This window comes from Anoplolepis gracilipes, chromosome 12, assembly GCF_047496725.1.
Source record: "Anoplolepis gracilipes chromosome 12, ASM4749672v1, whole genome shotgun sequence".
Taxonomy (NCBI): domain Eukaryota; kingdom Metazoa; phylum Arthropoda; class Insecta; order Hymenoptera; family Formicidae; genus Anoplolepis; species Anoplolepis gracilipes.
In genome coordinates this window covers 3,724,162-3,741,782 of record NC_132981.1, presented here as the reverse complement: position 1 = coordinate 3,741,782, position 17,621 = coordinate 3,724,162, and the positions used below count along the sequence as shown (strand labels likewise).

The following is a 17,621-nucleotide window of genomic DNA, read 5'->3' as shown; positions in this document are numbered from 1 at the left end:
ACGTAACTCGCGAAGAATACTGAAACGTATCGCGGTATTCGTGGGAGTCTGCTCGAGCGTGCGGAAACGGTTGCAAAGCAAGAATTTCCGTGCAGATAAGGGATGCCGCGCGATATCCGAGTATGTGATCTCTAAAGGTACTCTGCTTCTGGAGCTTCGATGAAAAGGCAATGTTGAAAATCTTTGAGACGTTTTTATATCTTGCGACGATATTATTATACGATTTGCTGTTATGAAAGTAAAATACGCGAAAAAATTCTTATGATTTATTAAATAACACAATAGATTCGCTTGATTTAATAAATAATGTTACCTATTTTTGTATGATAAGTTTTTCAGCCAAGCAAAGAAATATGATCGACTAAAGTAAGATTAATGGACAATTAAATAAGTAAAATAAATTACAATGATGAAATATTGAAATAAAACAATTAATTTAAAAATTAAAAAGTCAGGGGTTATCAATTATTTTTTTCGTCTCTCATAAATGCTGATAGATATATATATTTGGAATATGAATAACATACATAGAGAAAGATGATATATTAATTGTGTTATCAGTTTGTAATCTATATACATAGATAAGAAAGTCATTATTAGTTAATATATGTCGCTGGTTTTTCATGGTTGATTTTTTACAAGACATAGACCTAAGCTATTAAATATTTATTATATAAAGACTATCAATGACTAGATTTTAAAACCTTGCTCTCATTTATTATCAGTCATTTTGAGTAACAACCAATTTATGCACAAACGGACAAATATTCAAGTAATTAACATTTTTAATAGTTATTATTTTTTGCCATTTTTAAAGTAATTTGACAATAAAAGCTATTTGTATATTTTTATAAATTCTAAATAAATGTTATTTTAATACTTAATTCTTGATATTTAATTTTTGATTCTCAATTTTACTTTTTTTAATTCTCGCATCACAAAGTAAAAATTTTGTAAAATTTTATTAGATATAATAGAAATAGAATAGTTTCTGAAATATGTGTACAGATATGCTTTTTCAGGCGCAAAGGAGACTTACTCTAGCCGAATGTTAAGTTGAAAAGGAAAGTTAAATCAAGCAAGAGATTATCTCAAATAGTTTAAAAGATTAAGCTTACATGGCTTAAAGCATATTCGTGAGATGTTTGCAGACGTAAAATAAAATTTAATTACATATGAAACACGCTCGAAGCATCTCTTTGCGGTGAGTGCGTGCAAATCTATTTCGTCAGCTACAGGGTGTTGAAGGCGGTGTACGAGGTGTTTTTAAATACACGCGAGGACTATAATATCGCGACCATGAAATCAACCGCTTAATTCACTCGCAAAGGGAGCAAAGTCTCTCATTTAATAACACCTCACCTGTAACCAGCGACACGATCGACGCCGTTGACGGTCGGGTTCGGCGTTATTTTAAAAATGTGAAGGCCGAAAGGGTAGATTGTATTGATAATCTGAATTCGCCGCCGTGAACTTTATCGTTGAAGCACGTGGTCTGCCGTGGTACGCTTTAAAAAAAGTTTGTGTCCAAATGTGTTCGAGTTTTTTTTTACACGAAGGTTTCTATCCGATCCTTATCGGGCTGGACGATGATTTGACGAATTAGATAAGTTTAATTTTTTTCGTGACTTATTCTCGTGAGAATTTTATCAGATGCGTTCGGCGAGAAGTATAAGTTGTACGATTTGATTAAAATCGTGTAACTACTGTTCTATATTTCGTTTTTTATTACTATCGTCGGATCGTATTTTTCATCCTTAAAAATATTTCTCTTCTCTTAAAGATTGTTCTTTATTCGAATATTCGTAATTACGATATTACTCCGAATATTATCAATATGCATCAACTGTTCATATTTGCTTTTATATACATATGTATACTGTTTACGTAACGATCGGTTATTTCGATTTCTGATCGTCGTGTCGTCATGAGATTTCGTTGATATTTTATGCAAGCACGATTACACTATTTTTGGCATGCCTTCGCGTAGCGGTTATACGTAACTATTTATTTAAAGCTCATGTGTAAAGCCGTCAATTATTCGAAATGTCACTCCGCCATGTCCGCCTACCTCGTCATTCATTTATTGTGAACGTTGACATTCCGAAGCTTCGTTGCTTTGATGCATTCTGCATTTAAACACAAACATCCGTCAGCTTTTTATGTTGCATTATGTAATCACGTAATTAAAAATTAATATTGCTTTGTAATTCTCAGAGCTTGAATCACAAGTATTGTTTAAATACACGTGCGCGTTTCTCTTTCTTGTCATTTTTAAATTACATTCATTGCTCTATCTAGGTATGATATCGATATAGATAGCGATATTATTGTCGATCTCTTTACGACACCGATGTAAATCGCTGGTACGAGCATCTGGGATTTATGCTTTCCACAGGCACGTTCCGGGGTTTTCTTCCACATCGCCGATGGAGGTAGCTCGGCTGCAGTGGATGCACTTGGCTTTCGTCGTTCAAGTCTCATTTCATTCACGGCACGACCACCCCCGTCCATTCCGTCAGCTCCGATTTCTCTCTTTCTTCCTTCTGCTTACCTCTTTCCCTCAACTTCTTACCTCTCTCTTTCGTCATCTCGACCGCGTGACTTCGTATTCATCTTCTTTCAGTATATATTTCTCTTCCTTTCTCTCTCTGTCTCTCTCTCTCTCTCTCTCTCTCTCTCTCTCTCTCTCTCTCTCTCTCTCTCTTTCCCTTCCGTTTTTCGAAATGTCACACGTATATAGCTGCTAGCGGAGCTTTGGTTTCATCTGTATTCTTGAACTTCATTGGCGAACTTAAAAGCAAAAAGAGAACAAAAGCTCGACCGAGCTTTTGTATATGTGCACAAGCGTGATTACTCATACGTGCTGGCTCGCGTTGAAGGAAAGAAGGGAAGAAGGAGGGGGGGAAGGGGTTTCAGCCGTTGTCCATTCGAGCAAGGATGACGTAAGAATCCTTTTAATCCTTCCCCGAAGAATAGGTCATCGAGGCGACGGTGAGGTGGATACAAGAAGATCTTCTTTCATTGCACATACGTCGCCGTCTTGTTTCACCCCTGCGTTTCACTCCTGCATTTCACCCCTATTTTTCATCGATGTGCCAAAAGTGGAAAGAATGGAAGTATGTACTCTCTAGGGACGTAATCTTTTACTTTCAGTGTTGCCTTCATCGTCAAGGCATGATATTTGCGGCTCTAATTTGTTTTCTTACTAATACTTACTTTAATACTTGAAATTTATTTTTCACTTTTATATTTTTTCGTGTCACTATTTTCTTTATTATCTTTTATTTTAATTTATTTTTTTTTTTTGCAAGCTTTATTGTCAATAATGGCGTTAAAATACAGAATCAAAATTGGCAAAATTCAAACTGACCTGACTTAATTCGAGATTTAAAGTATATTAAATTTCGTATTTTTTTATGCCATGACGTATTGCTTTCCAATAATCTTATTTTTCTGACATTGATTGTGTTTTTCAAAACTAATGCATTTTTCCTTTGTTGTATTTCTTACGGAATAAATATCAGAGTTCAAAAATGTTCTTCTTGGTTACGTTCTACCTTTCTCTATCGCTAATTTATATCAATTGTATTTACACGCTGATATAGCGGTTTCGTCGAACGATCGCATTTGACACTAGATTCAATTAAAACTTTCTTGTTCAAGACGGAAGGCGGATAGTCGATTTTGTCGGCTAATGCAACCCACTTTGGTTTTGTGAAGTTACAAATTGAAAGAACCAATATCGCTGTAGGGCGAAGCTTGGAACAAGAAAGAAGCTTAACGCTGATTGCGTTCGTTATTACTCTCGATGCGCAAATAAAAACCATCCTTTCTCTTTAAATTTTTCAAGTAAGATATTATTTATAATTTATTTGTTACATTTTAATGTCATGACATGAAAAAAATACAAGAAATTTAATATACTTTAAATATCGAGTGAGGTCAATTTAGATTGAGATTTGCTAATTTAGATTTTGTATTTTAACGCCATTATTATTGAAAATAAGTAGAATTTTATCTGATTTCTCAGGTTGAGAAATCAGTTTCCTAGCCGTAACAAGATTTTCGTAACAAAATAATAAAAAATTTAGAAATCGAGCGGTCCACGATGCGCGTTCTGAGTCAGAGAAGAAAATCACTGACGATTAAATAATACAAATCCTCACGATGCATTCGCATTAATCTTGTACAAAATGGTCCCGAGTCTCACGGTTAGCTCCGCAAATAATGGTACACTCGGTATGGTATGTGCGGTATGCGCGGGGATAGAAAATAAAAGAGAACGAAGGCGAGAGACGACAAATTGCCCGGTTAAGTTAGTTGGCTAATTTTCTCGGCGAAACAGCACAAACGTTCATTATTTAAACCTGCGCTGAGCTTAAATAGTTCAAATACCGCGGCAGTGGACATTGCTTCGTCGCTTAGTCTGGTGGCTAGTTAAGTCGGTTGTAGGTCGAAGGGTGGTTTGGGCGTGCGATGGTCAATGCGGGAGGTGGGATAAACCGACGGGTATGCCAACACGAAATCCTGGTTTCTCGAACCCGGATGCTGAGGGATTGTGCGCACGGTGACCCGGGGGACAAGAGAGAGAGAAAGAGAGAGAGGGAGAGAGAGAGAGAGAGAGAGAGCTTGCAGCCGCCTGGCTGGCTGACTCCGTAGTAGAAAGTCCTTGGTATGTCACATGAACACCCTGAATATTGGTTACATACGTGCCTGACCTACCGCAACCAGCCGGATATGTCACTTCCGGGTACGCGCCGATTTCATTGCACCATCCTCCCTGAAATCCTACAAAACCCTCTCTCCTACTCCTCCTTCTCCCTGTTCCTCGACTGTCTTCGATTTCTAACGAAGACATTTATATTATACACACTGAGTTAGTCGATCGCTTGTCAACGATGTAGATTGGTGAAAATAGATATTAAATTATCCTTCTTCGCGAATTAAAGAATAAAAGATTAATGTTAAATTATCTCTTTACCAGAGTTTTATTGAATTTGTACGAGGAATTGATATTATCGAATGTCTAGATGTCAGCGAAAATTTAATATAATTTCTCCGACTCGATTTAAACAGTTGTTAAAATTTAAAAAAAGAATATCTCTTATTTTCTTGAATCTTAATGTAAAATGTATTCGACTGTGTAACATTTTGAAGTCTATCGATTTACCAGTGAGTAGAATCGAGATAATATCGAGAAAAAAATTGTTTTTAAATTATTTCATAGATTTTTTCGTCTTAAAAGGGTAAATGAGAATAAATTAAAGTAATATATTAAAGTATGAAGTAAAGAATAAAGGATTCCTTTTTTGAAAATAGCAGTTTTTTGAAGTACACAATTTATATATGTGTGCAGAACTTTTATTCAATTTGGAAAGATCAAAATGAAATAAAAACTCATACACTTTACTTTTCTTTTTATAGGAAAAAATACGCTGCACAGTACAACATAAATCCAAGAGAGATCGAAAGAAAGAGACAGAAAAACGAGTTGCCGTAGCCACGTGAGTAAATTATCCAAGGAACAGACGTGTTATCGAACTGTTACGTCTATACAAGGCACTTTTCTCGATTGCGATTTTTGCGACTAATTTTACTTCCTTCTTTTTCGCATTTTTCACTCTATTGTTTTTCTTTGGCTTTTTTTGCCGCGATGTCAAATATTAGTTTTTATCAGTTTGTTTCACGCGCGTCGATGATAATGCCGAATTGATTGATTCCGCACCGCTGTCACTTTTGCATTTGTAAATTATTTTCGCGCGTTTAGTAGGGCAAGCATTATATATGTATAGTGAATACATATATAATTGCCTTGACGATTGTTTTGCGTGTGCCGTTTGTTTAAATACGACAATTTTAGTCATTCTACGCGTATTGATGGTTTTATCAATATATCTCGCCTCGCGATATCTGCACACGATTTGAAAAAAACTACAGGATAATTTTAAATTATACCAAATAAATCTTCGCATATTGGCTCTTGAATAAATCTATAGTAGATTTTTTTTTAAATAGAAATTTTCTTAAAGAACTTTTCTCTGTTACTTTTCATTTTTCTATTTTTAGCATTAAAACGTATTAATATATCCAAATTTTAAATTAGAATTTTGTCAAAAAAATATTTAAAATTAAAGAGTAAAATTTTTTTATTTATATTAGGGTTACAAGTTTTTGCTATATTTGATGTATTTTGTATTTGTACTACCGGCCCAATGAGATTTAGTCATAACCCGAGTATAATCATGTTACGCAATATTATCATATTATAGTCTTATTAAGGAAAAGTTGAGATGCTCTAAATTAATTACAAGTCTCACAAAGGAAAATTAGCAGTTTCGAGTCAACCTGTAAAGCATATTATCTGACTAGCATAAAGGGCATGCTCGGATGAATTGCGTCGGGGTGGCACTCGTAATTTATTGCTCTTACTACTCTGATTTTCTTTGTACGTTTGCATCACGTCCGTTTTGCTGCAACAGAATAGTTTGCGGTGGCGAATGCTTATTAGAGCCTTTGAAATTTTGATTTAGAACATGACGTTGAAGTGGAGCACTTCTCGCGTATGTATTACTTTCTCAAACTTATATAATAGCCCCTATGCATACATATATAACGTTGAGGAAACCTCTGGTGCATGATAGATGTGCGGAATTATACAACTAATAATTTCAGCGGAAGAATTTACGGTGCGTATTGAACATGTGACAATCGTGAAATATGTGATTTTTGTAGCGTAGAATTTCTCTGAGATATAGAGCTAAGCACGCTTGCAATAGTTTGATTCTAATTCTTTTATGTTTATTAGAATTTTTCTCTCTCCTTGACAACAATGTTATAAAAACCTTTAATCACTTTTAATCATGGATACGAATGTGTTTTATGGAAAAAAAATTGTCAAATTTTATCCTAAATATATCCTAAATAAACTACTATGTATATAGAATACATTTTATTTACATAAATATTTATTTGATTTAGTCATGATGCTAATTTTTGCAAAAAGTGTAAGACAAACATTTCTAGTGCTTTTTTATAATTTTATCAAATTGTTAAATTAATTAATTATTATTATTACATATTATTATTACATATTTTATAAAGAAATTTGGTTAAATTTAATTAAATCTAAAGAAAATTATTATTTTAGAAAAAAAATTTAACACAAGCATTAAATCAAATTTCTGTTAAAGCCTACAACTTCTCTGTTATTTATGTACAATTTGAAAAGTTGAAGTTGCGCAAACTCCTCAATTTTTACTGTTAACTATCTTCCTGATCAGACATAATATTCGATTGCAGAGAAATTCATGTCCAATTTATTGAAGAGTCTATTATTAAACTTTGACGCGGCGAAAATGGAATACTTTATATGTATGTGTATCAAACTGATATTAGATGGAAAGAAGGATGGATGAGCTTTGACACAAGTAGCGAGTTATAAGATAGAGTCAGCTCTTTTCGAGAGTTTACTCGTGAAAAGAGATAAATTACTTTCTTTGCCCATCGTCCATCATACATTCTTGATTCAACGATGCGATCGCGAATTACATTTTTTCCTTCTTGATGATATTTCTTCAAAAAGAATATTCTCATTTCTATTGATCGTGGAACGCAATTAAAACATAAATCCCGAGAATTAAGTATCGCATAATGTTCTCTCGCTCAGACACGTATATGTGATAATTCCGGGATTGCCAGATCGTGACATTGGGACCATGTAAAAGAAGTCATAATATTAAAAGCCGCTAACCTTTCACAGAAAACGATTTGTATCTTCATCGTGTTTATGAGAGTTGAACGCATTAGCTTCGCGTAAGAAAAATAAAGATGTTGCACGGATTTATGAAAATCGTCATTACAGCATAAATTAATAATATTCAATCTCAATGTGACATCCGAAATAAGATTCATCTGAATTTTATGCGATTTTACTTGTAAAGTTTACATGGAAATTTGTCGCGCGAAAATAAAACGACATCTTTTGCAATTCTTGTACATACAGATTGTATATAATATCGCGAAGGTATACAGCTGGATCGCAAAAATTTGGACGTTTTACTCAACTTACCTTTACTTGTCGATAAACACATAATGGACTGGCGGGTCATGAATTTATTGTTCACGGAATTTATGATACACGAGATAGCCACGATCTTTGGAAATGAGAACATGAATTTTACAAGATTGACGAGAATCGATCTGACGTGACGGTTGCTAGTCGATACACATATGTAGTACAATACAATATATATATATATTGTACATACAATACACGTGGCATATCCGTTTTCACCGTCTTTTTTATTGTGATTTTTATTTACAAATCATTTTCAAACAACATTTCACATGTATCTACATATTAATACTGCAAAAATATTCAATGAGAACGTTTCGTTAATTACAATTCTTTTATGAAAATAAAGTTTGAGCGATTAAATGACGTTTTTTTTACGCAATTTTCTCCCGCGAACTTTTTATACATTCGTTTACGTCATTTCTTTGCAAATTAACGTTCGCTTTAATAGCTGATTCAAAGCGCCTGCGTTTGTAGCTTTAAAAAAATCGTACAATTATTTCATAACGAGCAAATTCTTTGCGTGCTAGAAAGGAAAACTGCTTTTTGCATCATCTTCTTTTTCTCTCATTATTATGCTGCTGGTTATAATACAAAAGATCATTTGCTTTTATCGCCGCTTGTTTCGATTCACGATGCGAATTACCAGTAATTCTTCTTTTAATGGAAAACAAGATAAAAAGTTAAAAGTTATAACGTTTAAATTAAAAACCGACCCGACAAGCTTTATTTTTTTTTTTCTCTTGTGTGAACAATGTTTCGTAATTCAAAGAATCAACTAATCGGACTAACAATAAGTCATCTAAAGAGCAATTGCACTGTTACTTTAATTTATCAACATTTAGAGGATAAAAGAGAAATTAAATTAGCAACGGTTCTATTTGCGTAAATTATTTCCTTGGCATTGACCGGCTTGAAGCATTCTTATTTTTCTTCCTGTTTTCTTCACAATTTCTAATTTATTACCTCAGTTTGTTTCCTTTTACTTCACATTCACGAGACGTAATACACAACATCAATTTCCTCTCTGTAATTACAGATTATAAGACTCATTCCCGGAGTAACTAGATCTTGTCTTTTTTCTTCTTTTCTTTAACTTTATTGATCGCACAATTCCATTCTCCTATCTCAGATTATTCTCTTGCTACACGTACTGTTCTCTCGTTTTATTTGTACCTCTGATTCATATAGTAAGGTGTGTTCGCGGGTATATAACTCAGTTATTAAATTTTACTTTACGTGTAGTGGTCATTAGCCTCCTGTATATATTATCGTCTTTAGTGTGCGAGCCTCACGTGTATTAGGCACTACATCAGCATATATCTCTACCGTTTGCCGGCATGTTGACATTCCTCTCGTACATGCGAGCTGCGATAGCTATACGTGGGATGCACCCTGGGAACGTACCATGAGTTCCACAATGCTCGAGACATACTGTTCGATTTCTCCTCTACAATCCGCGTTACGTGATTTCCCGCGTTCCTTGGCTTTTGACTCTTCACACGAGGACGTGAATACTTCACGATAACGCGGGATAAACATGTCTCTCAAATGCCTTTTTGCGAGCAAAAATCGTGCGCGAGTTAAGCAAAAAGTGATAATTTAGAATCACGAGAGAAAAGAGAGAGAGAGAGAGAGAGAGAAAAAAAGAAAAAAAACGTCTGATGAGAAACATAGAGAGAGATTAAAATTTTCGTTATATAATTCTCGTGAATCCATTACCGTAAATGAAATCACGTTTATTGTCAGGATTAGAGCGAATCATCACGTGCTCGCAATTTCTAAGGTCTATTTCAATTATAGACCTTAATATTCATTCTAGTTCTGAACATACACATCGAATTATGCTCGCTCTCGAGAAAGTTTTTCGTGAGTGAGACTATGCTTTCATGGGAGATACTGTGCTCTGCGAATTCAACGGCGAATATAATAAGGATCCTCCGTTTCACTCCGTTTCTAGCTTTTCACGAGACGTTTCGACATTTTCGCGACTGTTCCTCTTTTTCTTTTTATTTTTTCGTTTTTTCTTTTTTTTTTTATCAACGAAACACCCTTTCATTTATCTCTTTCGCTCGATGAAACATTTTCTTTGGAGCCCCCCGAGGCACATTAATTTTATCCAGCCACATTCGATGTCGCATTGTGACGACGAAACAAGAAACTTGGAGCTTCCCGCACATTTTGACAGCGCATCTCGCGATGCGCTCGTAATTTCGTTGCGCTTCCTCGTCGAATCTCCATTCCCGCCGATGGCAAAGTGTGCGATAAATCCACGCCGTTCTTCTTACAGTGTAGTAACGGGTATTTATGGGCGTTACGGGATTAGAGCGCGTTTCTCTCGTTGCGTTTCTCGCGCGCGATAAGAATCCCTCCCTTTCGACCCTCCTCCCCAACCCATCACATCGCCGGAACGCAGTAAATTCTTTGTGCTTTCATCTCACGATTCGAATTTCGCCAAGAAACTCTACCCGGAGGGATCATCCCCGTCCGTGAGTTCGCATCGGATGAATGTGCAGCTTGCAAGCTGCAATATCCTCATCTGCTTAGGCGACGGCACGGAGATAAGCCGATGTTTCCAGTTCCCCGTGTCTTAAAGGAACCTTCTCGCGTCGAGAAATAGTTATGACGAAATAGTTCAAGAGCCACAACCGGAAGCATCACCTATATATAAGAGCGTCTTGGACCAAATGCGCTTAATTTTATTTTGAAGTTTTAATGTGTAGTATTAAAGGTTGAATAATTCTGCATGAAAGATGGTGTACACTATTTAAATTTCTACACGATAAAACAAAAATTGAAAAAACTCATAATTGAAAAATGGTCTGATATATTCTGTATAGTGCACTCGATTTTCTCGTACTTTGTATCATCTGCGAGATTGTTTTGTTTATTTATCAGCACATTTATCTAAACGAATATCAATGTCGAAAATCTTATATTTGAGATCCGTCAAGAAAAAAATAAAAGTACAATAATGTAAAAATAAAAATTGTAGTAATAAAGATATAGAAAGTGATTTTTAAATAATTTTATGAAATTTTCTTAAGTGCATTTCTCGATTAATTTAAAATCAATTTATTTTTTTAAAGCGGGAATTATTTACTTGAATGATGAAAAAGTTTAAATCCATATTATTCCCAACGTTTGAATTTTGTCAACATAATATGAATAGAATATAATAATATAATAACAGAATAATGTTAAATACAGACTGATGTATACAACAAAAAAACGGTTGTGTGACAACGAAAAATATTCGAGATATTTTAGCAAAATACTCTACATTTGTTGTATGAAGATTTTTATGTTGAATGTATAGATGGTCATTTAGAGAGAATTTAGGTCGAGATTTGGTTAATGCCATCTTCTCTTTAACGTTAACAACGAAAAACTCAACCTTTTTGACAGTACAAAGCACAGTCTTGGGATTTTCACTACACGAACAGAAATTTCACCGCGTTGTGTCCGTTATTTTCGTATATTTTTCATATCAAATTCTCACAGGTGCTTTTCTGTCTTTATTTATATGTTGAAAAATTTATTTAACATTTAAAAGTTTTATGTAATATACTATAACTTTAAGATAAAATGTATGTTTTACGGCATTATTTTATTTCAACACGTGTTACATAAAATTTTTATTGCATTTAATATTATACATGAGAGATATATTTTCTAATAAAATATCATTATATATTTTAAAGTCTGTATTTGATACATATATTTATTAAAAATATATGGCTATCTTCGTTATTAGCATTTTTGCTTATCATATTTTTCATACTTTCTTATTTTTCGAATGACAACGACGTATGGATCTGTCGGGTTTTTCATGTTACGACATTGTGTGTGTCAAAAACTGCAAATCGTAAACGCCACTCGTTGAAAAGGATTTGCCGCCTGTCTCATTACACTCCGCAACTTCAGCTTTTCTTACTTTTACCGCTCGTTTTTCTTTGCTTGCCGCGCGTATCGCATTCCGCCTGCTTCTTCCTCGCGAGAAAAAGCGCTACGATATTATACGACACAAATAATGCCGGTAAATCTCATCTGTCGTGTGTTTTTTATTCTGCTCTGAAGATCCGCGAGATTATTTCGTCACCGTCGTTTGCACTGATTAATATTTAACCATGTTTCGTTTAGAATTTAAGACATTTAATCCATAATCAATAAATAAAATGCTTTTCACAAATCTCCACTTATTTACATCTTAAAGAATGCAATTCTATAATTTTCTAGTAAAAAAAAATAATTAAATTATATTGGACAAGAAGTGATTGATTTGGAAACTTTGAGACATTTTGATAAAGTAGAGATGGTATGATTAGTTATTTATATTTTATATTGAAATAATATATACATGTCTCTTTTAGGTATAATTATACCTAAAATTATACATAATTGTATTTACTTATTTTAACGTAATTAATATCTTTAATGTACATTAATTTAATACCCTTGGCATTTCGGCTTGTAATTCACGCGAATAGACTCTCGAGAAATTTGAGTTGCGAAAATTAATCTTCATCGCGTTTCATACTCTCTGTCAGGATGTAACGCGATAATCTCTTCACACGTTCTCGGATTTGTAGGGTTAAGTCCATGTTCTCATTTTCCTTGTGTTGAATAATGAAAGCACTTGATATATCTCGCTAAGCTTAACTGACAATTTAACGATATTCTTCTTAAGAAAAAAACTAGAAAATATTAATAAGATCGCTCGATGTAAATTAATCATAAATTTCTTTCATTATTTATATATTAGGAATTATGTCATGGATAATACTCACGTATACATTAGTTCTTTCTCGCTCCTTTTACTTTCTCATAAAAGAAAAATTTGTCTAAAGATATTTTCTGTTTCATCCTCTTCCGGCTCTCCTAACAGTTTAACATTCCAGATATTTATATGTCACTGGAGAGTTCTTTCGACAGCAATACCATTCTTACAATATATACCTACAATATACATGATATTATAATTTCTAACATGCAAGTCCATGTACATATATTTTTCCTTTTTCTTTTATATAGTATAAAAAATAAGTTATTTTTACACTCCATTTTTACACTTATATAAAAGTATATTATAGATTAAAATAGAGAGAATTGATAAAAAAATTAATAGTTTTTAAAATATATATATTGTTGCACTTTTTGATTGATTTTAATTAATTTTGATATTCATCTTCGTACTGTCACTTATTTACAAGTATTTGAGTAAAAATAACTTTAATATTTAACTAAGAATATAGAACACAATAAAGTACAAAATTAATAGAATAATTATAGCCGTTTGAAAGATGAGTCTACAAAGCACTTCAGCAATATCTCAACTAAAGATTTTACAAGATATTAGTTCTTTATATAAAGTGTCCTTGTTAATAAATAATTTAACAGCGTGTTAAGAGATGATCTCTTGAAGATACAGTAAATATTAAGTTTAGCTTGTTACTTTAATACGAAGATGAAACATAAAAAGGTGCGCAACCTTGTCTTCTCTTTTCAAGATTCGATTGGTCGATGATGTCGAACAAACTTTATTAAGTTTTTCCATGGATCAAAATATCTAGATTCTTTTGTCCATGAGTTTTGCATGCGATGATAGCTGTAAAGATGACAGTATAATAAAAATTATTTGTGTGTAATAAATAAATATTTTACAAATTTATTAAAAATATTATTTTTATTTAGAAGTAGCGCACGCTTCACGAACTGTCAAGAAACTGTTAACAAATTAACATTCATTTTTCAACGTCATTGATTGCCACTCAGACGCACGGAAAGTACAACAATATATAAATCTCGAAATTCGACTTAAACACGCTTCACGGGTTTTCGTCACTTTTTTTAGTATGGATTATAATTAACTAATTTTCGCTGATTTTTTAATTGTATTTTGCGGTTAGTTTAAAACTTTCGCGATTTAACAATAAAATAATTTCATTAAATAACTGATATTCAAAAGTTTTTTTTATAATCAAAATTATTGACATTATCAAACGTAATTATTATTTTTCACCCTTGTGAAAAATAATTATATATATATATACATGCAGATTTATAAAAATCCAATAAAGATAAATATATTTAGATTGATTGTATGTAATTTATATACGTCAACCTTAACTCTACAACCGTAAAATACGTTTTTTATTATGTAATTATAAATATTCAGAATAAATGTTTGTTTTTTAATATCTGTAAAACAATATATTTTATTATATTTTTAACATATTCATAATAAAATAATACAAAAAAGCATTGCCTCTTTCATTTAATGTAAAGTTAATGTAACTTTATAATAGGGATAGTATAAAATCATCCAATAATTTTTGCATAGAGTTAATATTTCTATAAGTCTTTAATAAATAATTGTTTTTCTTTATTATATAAAATATACTTCTACTATCACAAAAATAAACAAGCAATAAATTTTACTAATAATAAGTTGAATACAAATTATGTAATAAAATAAATTACACTTATTCTATGATTGCGTTGTTGCTCGATATTTTCTGAGGCTTCCTCTTTTTCTGTTGTTTATCTTGTGCTGTTTCTTTATGGCACTTACATGACACACTTGCGAAAACACGACTAATTACGATCATACATGTACTAATGAACATGACGGTTGCGTGATATTTTGCAGGACACTCCCGATGTTGACCACACGTGTATTTTATTATATACAATATATCGCGACTGTTACTATTTTATATATATATATGTACTATTTTATATATATATTTTATACATGGAAAAACATTGCGAAGATATGATTTATTTGGCACTAGAATAACAGAAAATTTACACATTATTCATAATAATAATTTTCATTTATAACTTTTGCTTTAGAACAATTATTATTTTGTATTATAATATAAATATTAATAAATATATTAATTAAAATTTTGCAATTATTATCTCGTAATAGATTGCTTGAGAGAATGTTATGATACACGGAAAATCTCAACATTGTCTGCTCTTTCGAATTATATCGGGAAAATAACGAAACTATGTAAATATATGCACATGTAAACAACAATTCTATATAATACAAATGCCGAATATAGTTAATTTATCGTTATAAAATATTTTAACGCTTTATAAAATAAATACAAAATACATTATTTTTGAAACTTTAATATATTAATGATTGATGTATTTTATACAGTTTTCTATTACTAAAGAATTTTTCGATTATTTATATGATTCGTATATTGTTTCGCAATTTCAATTCGGAAAAAGCAAACATATTATTACGCTTAAATAAGTAAAACATTCAAAAAGAAAGTTAAAATATATTCAATTTTATAAGTATATTGGAAAAAGTAAATGTTACAATAAAATCATGATTCTTAGTTTTTATTACTTCGATTTTTATTTCAAATATGTAAATATATCGAATAAACGATTTACATATTTCAATAAATAATTTTCCTGTAATAGTTTAATATATCGGTTATCACCGAAGTTGACAATCATTATTATAATAATTATAATAATCATAAAGAATAATACTTGCGAAAGCCGTGATACATCGATCATTAATCATTAATTTGAAATGCAAAAGAAGCAGAGTATTTTGTATACATTTTTCTTATAATAGGAAAGAATTTGATGAAGAACATGTTGCTTAAAATAGGAATTGCTTAATATATAACTGAATAATAACTATCTCTGCGTATCGGACCTTTTCCCCTTCTATAGTGATAGAAGCGTCGTGATAGAGGCGTACCTTACTACGTCACACTGACAAGAATGTGAAGGACACGGTTTTATTTCTGATAGATATGTAAACTATTTCGTAGTAGCAATATTTTTCAATAACACGGTATTCGGCGCTCGCGACCTGCGGCGACATGTATACGCGTCATTGTTACGTTCGGTCACCTTGTCATTCGCTCGAGGTACTTCAGCGAGTAAGCACCGTCGTCAGATTCTCCGTGCGCCGTAATATATCTCCTGCAATATGAGCGTGATAATGGAAGTTACATATTACGAGATGCGTAATTATTGTTTACAGATAACTAGAGATTACTAGTTCGTGTGATTTATTTCCGCGATTGGCTCGTAAACATACCAGATACGTCGTGTGTGATTAAAGTGTAGAATATCGTACAAAATGCTACATGATGCTGTCATATTCTGTTTATTAGTACGCAAATGATCGTAATTAACCTTTCGTTAGGCGCAATATCTAATAGATACAAATAGATATTATTTTAAGCCATGTTACTACACATTGCGATTTTTTTATCTATTGTAATATTTACGAATTTGTTCTTTACTGTTTTTGACATATTTTAATGCCTGATATATTAACATAATGTTAAAACAAAGTTGTTTTAAAAACCAAAAAAAAAAATAAAGGAAAAATATTGCGCCTAACGCCGGCCGGCTTAACCGTGTTTTCGCGAGGGAGTGTAAATATCATGAAGGAATATATATATAATAATAAAGCAGAGGAAGAGAAAGAATTGTGGAGAGGCATCGGCCGATGACAGAGTAATATTTATTTTTTAATTTGTTATTTAACTTAACTTATAGTTAACTTATAATTTACTGTTATTGTAAATTTAAATTTTTATGGATTTTATTTTATAATGGATAATTTAAAAGCATTAAAATGAGTTAAGTTTGTTAAGAAAATTAATTTTTTAAATTATTTTATTTAAATCAGAATAAATTATATTTATTGAATCTAAATTGTATGGTACATTTTACCACACAATTAAAAAATTGTTTGTGTAATATAAAATAAATAATTGCATAAAAGTTTTGAGAAAGTTCGAAGAAATATATGATCAGGTAGAAAATAATAATAATTTTAATCTTGCATTTTATTTTATTTTATATAATTTTATTTTGCTCTCTCTTGCATTCTCTTTATATTTAAAATATATGATGTAGACCAATTCGATTATACAAATAAGCAGATTAATATTTTTTTCTTAATTTATGCATGTAACGATAATGAATCAGAGCTAGCATGTATTGTTACTTTTATCCGTTTTATAAAATCATTAAAATTATTTTGATTTAAATGATTTTATAAAACTACTTGTTGATAATTTTATATACATTATATATTTATTATTGTATTAAATATTACTTATAATATTTAAAATTTATATATCTTTGCTTGTGTGAAAGATAGAATGAGAAAGAAAAGAGTGGAAAGGGGAGAGAAATAGAGAGAAGAACTACGTCAAAATAGCTTTACATATTTTCAAAATATTATAATCTAAATATTTATGTATATACAATATTGAAAGATTTTAAAATGCGTTTGTAAAATTAGAGATTAAAAATTATTTGTAAAATATTTATTAATTTTAAACATACTAAAATTTTAATTTTAATTACTTAAAATTTAAATTTAAATTTATATTTAATTTAATTTTGAATATGTTTAAAATTTTTAATACATCAGTTATGTTTATATCATTGCTCACAATTGCCAAAGCATTTATTTTGTGCATCATTCATATCATATTTACAAAGTATTTTTTGTTCACGTTTTTCTGTGCGTTATTTC

At 31.5% G+C, this 17,621-nt stretch overlaps 1 protein-coding gene across 9 annotated transcripts in view; it reads left to right on the top strand.

Annotated features, from left to right (window-relative positions):
• Oamb (Octopamine receptor in mushroom bodies) overlaps positions 1–17,621 on the top strand; it is a 117,937-nt gene that overhangs the window by 24,410 nt on the left and 75,906 nt on the right. For all 9 annotated transcript variants that reach the window (XM_072903851.1, XM_072903853.1, XM_072903850.1 and 6 more), the window contains one exon: positions 5,428–5,507. The gene's annotated coding sequence lies outside the window, so the exon portion shown is untranslated. The remainder of the gene's footprint in view (positions 1–5,427; positions 5,508–17,621) is intronic.